Raw genomic sequence first — 8,403 nt, 5'->3', positions numbered from 1 at the left:
AACACTTTGAAATTTACATTCTTTCTAAAAATCCAGACAGATGTAGATACATTTTTTTTAAATAAAAAATGCTATCAGAATTGGCTTTGGGGGTAACCAGTGATTAACCAACCCTCATCTCTCCATAAAAAAAAAACAACAACAACAAAAAACTCCACAACATTTAATGTTTATATTTGATATGATTTTAAAATAAGTAATTTCAGCAACTGGATAATTATGTAAGTTAGTGAATTTGTTTTTAATACAAATTAATCATAGAAGGCTGAAGTAGATCTGTGACTCATACCTTGCTATGGATCAGTCCAGTCAGATTGTTAAACTCCCCAAACCTGGCAGATTGTTATATTGACTTATAAATGAAAGCCAGGTCTGAGGCAGAGAGGAAATATCATTTTGGTTTCTGAAGGATGAGTAAGACTTAGGGGGGGAAATTTGGAATGGTGTTATGTGAAAATAGCTTAAATGCTATATTTCAACTTTTTAAATTCAAGAGCAAACACAGATTTTGAAAAGAGAACACAAATAAAAGTTGCCTATTTCAAAATGGGTCCTCAAGCAAGTCCTGTATCCAGAAGAGGACGGTCATCCAGGGTTTGGGGCTCCGCACAGTCCTGCTGGCAGCTCCCCGCTGGTCTATTGCCTGAGTACAGGATAGATTCCCTGTCTAACCCTGGGGCAGCTCCATCAAGACAATTATTCTCAAACCTAATAATGTACCTGGATTGAAAAAACAATAGCAGTACTTGGGGGAAAAGTGGAGATATTTTTTAAATACAGTAAAAATAAATCAAAATTGTCAAGAATTACAATAAAAATGAATACAATAATTTTTCTATTAAAATGTCTACCTTTTATTTTTTATTAAAAACAAAGTCCAAATATCTAGATAGAAGAATAGAACTAAGAATAATTTTTCTTCTATATGTTTCAAGTTTTCTGTAATAAGGTTATAATTACATTAACAACCAAGGAAAACTGTTTAAAGAAGAAATCATTGTAAAACTGATGAAATCCAAATAAGGTCTGTGAATTGGAAAAAAAAATATATAAGAAGCATGTATTAGTCTGCTCTGGCCTCCATGGAAAACCATCTTAGACTGAATAACTTAAACAACAGAAATTTATTTCTCATTGTTCTGGAGCCTAGCAGGTCCAATATCAAGGTGGTAAGTAGCAAGGTAAGTTTCTTTTTTTAATATTTTTTATTTCTTCTTTTTAGTTATTCATGACTGCACACCGATGGAGAAACATAGCATACATACATGGAATATGACATCCCATTATTGTGGTTGTACATGATGTGGAGTTAACTGGCCATGTAGTCCTATATGAACATAGGAAAGTCATGTCCAACTTATTCTACTGTCTTTCCTATGTCCATCCTCTCCTCCCTTCCCCCATTCCCCCTGTCCAATCTGGTGAATCTCCCCTCCTTGAGTCAGCATTTGCATATCAAAGAGAACATTCTGCCTTTGGTTTGGCTCATTTCACTCAGCAGGATACCCTCCAGTTCCATCCATTTACCTGCAAATGCCATAATTACATTCTTATTTATGGCTGAATAATATTTCTCTGTGTATATGTACCACGTTACGTTTTCTTTACCCATTCATCTATTGAAGGACACCTAGATTGGTTCCATAGCATAGCTATTGTGAATTGAGCTGCTGTGAACATTGAGGTGGCCACAGTAACTATGGTATGTTGATTTTAAGTCTTTTAGGTATAAGCCAAGGAGTGGGATAATTGGGTCAAATGGTGGTTCCATTCCAAGTGTTCTTAGGAATCTTCATTTTGCTTTCCAGAGTGGTTGCACCAATTTGCAGTCCCACCAGCAATGTAGGAGTGTACCATTTTCCCCATATCCAACACTTATTGCTACTTATATTCTTGATAATTGCCATTCTGAGTGGAATGAGATGAAATCTCAGTGTGGTTTTGATTTGCATTTGTCCAATTACAAGTTGAACATTTTTTCATTTATTTGTTGACCATTCATGTTTCTTCTTCTATAAAGTGCCTGTTCATTTCTTTTGCCTATTTATTGATTGGGTTATTTGTTTTTCTTTGGTGTTAAGTTTTTTGAGTTGTTTATATATCCTGGAGATTTAAAACTTTTTTTTCTTTAGCTGTAGATAGATACAATGCCTTTATTTATTTATTTATGTTGTTGTTGTTTGTTTGTTTGTTTGTTTTTTATGTGGCACTGGGGATAGAACCCAGTGCCTCACACATGCTAGGCAAGCATTCTACCACTGAGCCACAACCCTGGCCCCTATATCCTGGAGATTAATGCTCTATCTGAGGTGCAGGTGGCAAAGATTTTCTCCCATTCTGTAGGCTCTCTCTTCGTGTGCTGGATTGTTTCCCTTGCTGTGAAGAAGCTTTTTAGTTTGATAAAATTAATTGATTCTTGATTTTACTTATTGTGCTATAGGAGTCTTGTTGAGGAATTTGTTTCCTAAACTGACAAAATGGAGATTTTGACCTACTTTTTCTTCTAGTACGAAGACAGTCTCTGGTCTAATGCCTAAGTCTTGATTCGCTTAGCATTGAGTTTTGTGCAGGGTGAGAGATAGGGGTCTAATTTCATTTTTCTACATATGGATTTCAGTTTTCCCAGCACCATTTGTTTAAGCGGTTATCTTTTCTCCAATGTATGATTATGGCATCTTTGTCTAGTATGAGATAACTGTATTTATATGGGTTTGTCTCTGTGTCTTCTATAATGTAGCATTGGTCTTCATGTCTGTTCTGGTGCCAATACCATGTCATTTTTGTTACTATAGTTCTCTGGTATAATTTAAGGTCTGGTATTGTGATGCCTCCTGCTTCATTTTTCTTGCTGAAGATTGCTTTGGCTATTCTAGACCTCTTATTTTTCCAAATGAATTTCATGAGTGCTTTCTATGAAGAATGTCATCAGAACCTTAATAAAAATATCATTATCTGCAAAGTGCTTTGGGTAGTATGGCCATTTTGACAATATTAATTCTGCCAAGAACATGGGAGATTATTCCATCTTCTAAGGTACAAGGTAGGTTTCTTTCTGAGATCTCTTCTCTCTGCTTGTATGTGTATGGTACTTTGCTGTGTTCTCACATAGGGGAGAGAGAGAGAGAGAGAGAGAGAGAGAGAGAGAAGAGAAGAGAAGAGGAGAGGAGAGGAGAGGAGAGGAGAGGAGAGGAGAGGAGAGGAGAGGAGAGGAATACTACCTCCCTTCCTTTTCTTAGAAGAACACTAGTTTCATCATTGGAGCTTCACCCTGATGACTCAATCTAAGCTTAATTACTCCCCAAATGTCTCACCTCCAAATACCATCACATTGGAAATTAGGGATTTGACCCATGAATTTGAGGGGGACATAAATATTCAGTGCATAGCAAGGCATTTTTGAAATAGCACAAAGTTTAAAAGGATGAAAACAAGATATATTAGGAACTCTTAAACTGAAAGCAAAGTAATGACATCATACCAAGCCAAGTAGGACTTAAAGTGAACACATGATAAAATACGGAACCTTCCCACAAAATGTGTGACAAGTCTTCTTAACAACAGAGCACAAGAAGACAAATTATATATATCAAAAGATGATAGACATACAAAGAGACCCATAATCACAAAGGGCTCTTCCCTTAAGATGGGAAGCCAATAAACAATAAAGATAATCTGGATTTACACAATACCATTATAACTGGATTTATTTATTTATTCAGTAATCTTTTTATTATCTGCTTATTCTTTTCATCCTCTTGTTCATCTGTTTGTTTACCATTGCTGCCAATAAGGATAATGAGATGGGAACCCGTCCATAAGGAGAGAGATGGCTCAATGAGTTGGGAGAAGTGACTCACAGGACCTGCCTGCTTTGAAATTCAGCAAAGGCAATTTGGGGCACAGTAAAAGACCTGGAGTTTTGGTTTTTAGCACGAGTTAAAATTATCCAAAGACAATCCTTGGGCAGTGTAGTTAACTTGGTTCCTAATCTGTGAAACAAAAAGATGATGAAGTCAGACAACCCGATGGAAAATGCCAAAGCAGAATGCCTGCCTTTGAGCGAACGCTACTACCTGTTGCATCTCACCCAGATCTCTGCCCCAGCGCAGCCACTTCGCGTTGTCAGAGCCAGAAATGCTGCTTTGCTAGGAAAATGAAAAGCGCAGCTCTGGCTTTCCACAAAACTTCTAATATTTAGAGTGATGGTGAGACAAATTTGCCCAGAGACAGGTGAGAGGTCTTAGTTAACTGAAAGATAAGTTGACAAAAAAAAAAAAAAAGTCTGAGTCAATAAGAGCTTTAGCAACCTCAGAAGAACAAGTTACCCTAGCGGAGCTTGCAACGCGGGCATCTCCCACTCCATCCCTCCTGCCACCTAACGGGACGGGCAGCTCTGGCGGTTGTCAATCAATATTGGCCCTGCTTTTCCCTACCTCTACGTCCCTACCTTTTGCAGCAAGCCTGTCTTCTGACAATATCTAAAGACAGCGTGCAGACGACTAGCAGCACCAGGAAGTGCCTTTGGCCTGCGGCGAGCACCTGCCTCACCTGCCCTGAGCGCGGTGCTCCTGGAAGGGCGCCCCAGGAAGGTCACTGAGGGGCAGGAGGAGCCGCCAATCAGCAACTGGCATCATCTCTTGAGAAATGCAGCTCCAGGATGGAGCTGGAATGGGCGTTTTGACGAGTTCTCCAGAGGACTCTGCTGCGGAAGATTTCTGAGCATTCTCCTCGTAAGCAAAGAAGCGCTCGCTATGCTGGGTTTCTTAGGCAGTTCTGTCGCTGCCCTCACTGGATAAAGGATGCACTTAACTGGGGCTCATCCTAGACCTACAGAGCTTAGGCATTGAAATGGATTCCCAGGATCCGCACTTGTAAAATCACACAAGTGATAAGTTTGAACATTAATGTACGATCATAAACTGGCACATCTCTAACTCACAAGTAGGAGAATAGGACCCCCAAGACAGGAGGGAACTTGCTCAAGGTCACCCAGGAACCTGAAGCTATAAGTTAAACCTCACCTGGGGTGGAGTCCCTCTCCCGCCCCAATCCTGTGGCCTTGGGCAAACTATCCTGTATATTGATATGTGAAATGGGGTAGCAGGACAAGGCTCAACCTTGTTCTCCCAGAGGCTTGGGAGGCTGGGGGCAGAAGAATGGCAAGTTCAGGACTAGACTGGGCATTTTAGGGGCACCTTGTCTCAAATCTCAAGATGAGAAATAAAAGGAGCTGAGTATGTAGCTGAGCAGTAAAGGGCCCTTGAGTTCAATCAAACCCCAGTACCAAATACATACATACATATATACATATATATATATATATATATATATATATATATATATATATATATAAATGTATATATGTATTTGTGTGTGTATAGTGTATATATGTCCAAATATATATGTATGTATGTATATAAATATGTGTGTATATAATTATCCTGGAATGTTGAATGAGACAAAAAAAATGAATCCCAACTACCAAGCACTGCCCCACCATGAATAGATGTTGAATTAAAATGCGACATTCCCACCCCCCAACACACACACACACACACACACACACACACACACTGGGACCCCATCCTTCTGGGAGTTCCACTGGCTGGAAAGGGAACCACCCAGCCCACTTGGTGGCGCTGTGGGAATTTCTCTTCCTGAAGACAGAAAATTCCCAGCTGGAAGGTGGCCTCCTCCTGGGAGACTGGGGAGTCTCCAAGGAGAGCTCTGGGGGTCTACATAGAAAGGTTTAGCTGTGGGAGCTTCTGGCCAGGAACTTAGAGACAGACCCCATCCCAGTGCTCTCCCAAATGGAGAAGGATTCTCAGCAGGGGTGAGACTAGTCCTCAGTGAATTCACTATCCCTTCAAGCTTTTGAAAATCCATGCAAGCTCTGGAATAGGATGCCCAGACCCTCATCCCAAATTCATCTCCAGAAGCTAATTCTCCTTAATCCTTCCTTCACTTTTGCCTTTGTTCACAGTCCATTCTGTTTCTGTCTTCTCCTTCAGACCATTCATCCTGTACATACCAAGTCCAACTCTAAATCTCTTTCTCTGCAATAGACTCCCCAGGTACAGGCAGAGGTGCCTTCCCTTGTATTCTCAGAACAAGGTTGATTGCAACTGTAAATATAGAAGTGAGCCTGCTCAGTTAGAAGTGGAGAGCATCTCTCAGGGACTCATGAAGGAGTCACTATTCAAAAGCATTGGCCTTATCCCCTAAATCCTCCGGATCCATTTTCACTTGAGAGATGCTCAAGTCAGAAGTCCAAGAATCCTCACTGAGCTCTCCTTTTCTCCCAATTATGGAACACCCAATCCATAGCAAATTTTGTGGGTTTACCCTCCAAAATAAATATAAAATCCAATCACTTCTAACCCCCTACCACCACTATCACCAAGACCTCTGACATCTCTGGAATCCTTAGACTCCTAGTCACCCTCTCTTCCACTCTACTTTTGCACACACATGCACACCCGCCCCAGAGTTTGTTGTACACACAGCTGCCAGAGTAATTTTTAACTATATGGATTAGGTTACATTGCTCCTCCAGCTTCAAGTTCCCCATTTAGAATAAATTTCATACATCTATTAAAAAAATCCAGACTCTACTATGGCCTGCAAGGTGCTTAGTGTAGATATGTGCAAATGTTCCCTCTGTGTGGTTCTTCCCAGGGCAAGCTCTCTGTCCTCAGAGATGTCAGTCCATTTCATCTCTGTTCTGTACCATCTTTTGCTTTTCACGGCTTTCTGGTTCCTCCAGATTGTACAATGAAAAGAAAATAAGCAAGTCCCAGTGAGTAATGATTTATTCTCCACCAATGTAGTGGGTGCTAATCATGTGTGCAGCTTGCAGATGATTTAAGGAATAATATTGATTAGCAAAAGCTATCATTTCCCCTTATTTTTCTTTTAACCTTTCAATTATTTTTACAGTTATACTTCCACAGTTTTCTCTCTCCAAACTCCACAAAGCACCTGGAATTTGGGCAGTGATTGTAGCTAATCTGTAAGTTTTTATGATCATCCAACACCATCAACTTTTACATAACATCTGTTCTATGAATTACAAAAGAGTTACCGTTGTCACCTTGTTCAAATGCTCATATTTCCCCAGCTTCTCCAAAGCAGCATCTGATACTGAAGGAATTTTCTCCTATTCGAATTCTTGAACAATAAGACGTTTGCTCAAGCCCGATGTGAAGCACTTCTTTGACCCTCAGTTTGGGGACTGCTTACTCCGAAGTCCTCCAGCACGACTGTAAAGTCCTACACTTTCTAATGCTCACCCTGGGAACCAGGGATTGCAGATGTTGGCTTCTTCCTCTTGGTTGGCAAAGCCTGCTCCTCAGTTCCTCCCTCGTTTAACCCAGGCGCCAAGCCCCACTAGACCCCACGGCAGGAGCCGGCAGCAGCCCGCTGTGGGCGGTTTTGTCCTCTGAAGGCTGGGGAACTTGCAGCGCCCTGTCCCACGGGTTCAGAGCCAAGGCTTCCACGAGGTCTAGGTGGAGCTCTGCAGAGGCAACTTGGTCTTGCCTGGATACTCAACCCTCGCCACCGCCCACGCCAGCAGCAGAAGGGCAGCGACCGCCACGCGTGAAGCTACACAGGACTACCTCGGTTCCTCTCCAGGATTGTACTGTCCCCACCCGGAGACAGAGGGCGCCAAGGACTGGGGAAGGGACAGAGGGAACTGATTGCTCAAAGTTTATCCATCTGGCTATGGACTGATTGTGCGGGTAGTGGGTCGCTAGGGCAGGGCAGGGTCATCTGGACAAACAGGGTAAGGGGGGCCCACAATCCTCCTGCCCCGAGCCCGGTCCCTCTGCACATCTGAGTATGCAATGAGGTTCACCGTTCTTGCTGCTCTACTTGGTGTCTGGAGCGCCGCCAAGAACTGTTCAATGAAGACAGAAAGTCTCGGAACCTCTTCATCCATTGGCCAGAAAAAGTATCAATTCGGGGTCAGTTTCCCAGAGCGCGGGCTTGCCCTTTGCAAGGCGCGGGAAAATTCCCCAGAGAGCGGGCACCTTCTTTTTTTTTTTAATTGTTGGCTGTTCAAAACATTACATAGTTCTTGATATATCATATTTCACACTTTGATTCAAGTGGGTTATGAGCTCCCATTTTTACCCCATATACAGATTGCAGAATCACATCAGTTACACATCCATTGATTTACATATTTCCATGTCTGTTGTGTTCTGCTGCCTTTCCTATCCTCTACTATCCCCCCTCCCTTCCCCTCCCCTCCCCTCTTCTCTCTCTGCCCCCTCTACTGACATTCATTTGTTCCCCTTGTATTATTTTTCCCTTTCCCCTCACTTCCTCTTGTATGTACTTTTGTATAACTCTGAGGGTCTCCTTCCATTTCCATGCAATTTCCCTTCTCTCTCCCTT

Source organism: Marmota flaviventris, chromosome 9, assembly GCF_047511675.1.
Source record: "Marmota flaviventris isolate mMarFla1 chromosome 9, mMarFla1.hap1, whole genome shotgun sequence".
Classification (NCBI taxonomy): Eukaryota; Metazoa; Chordata; class Mammalia; order Rodentia; family Sciuridae; genus Marmota; species Marmota flaviventris.
This window is presented reverse-complemented; position numbering follows the sequence as displayed.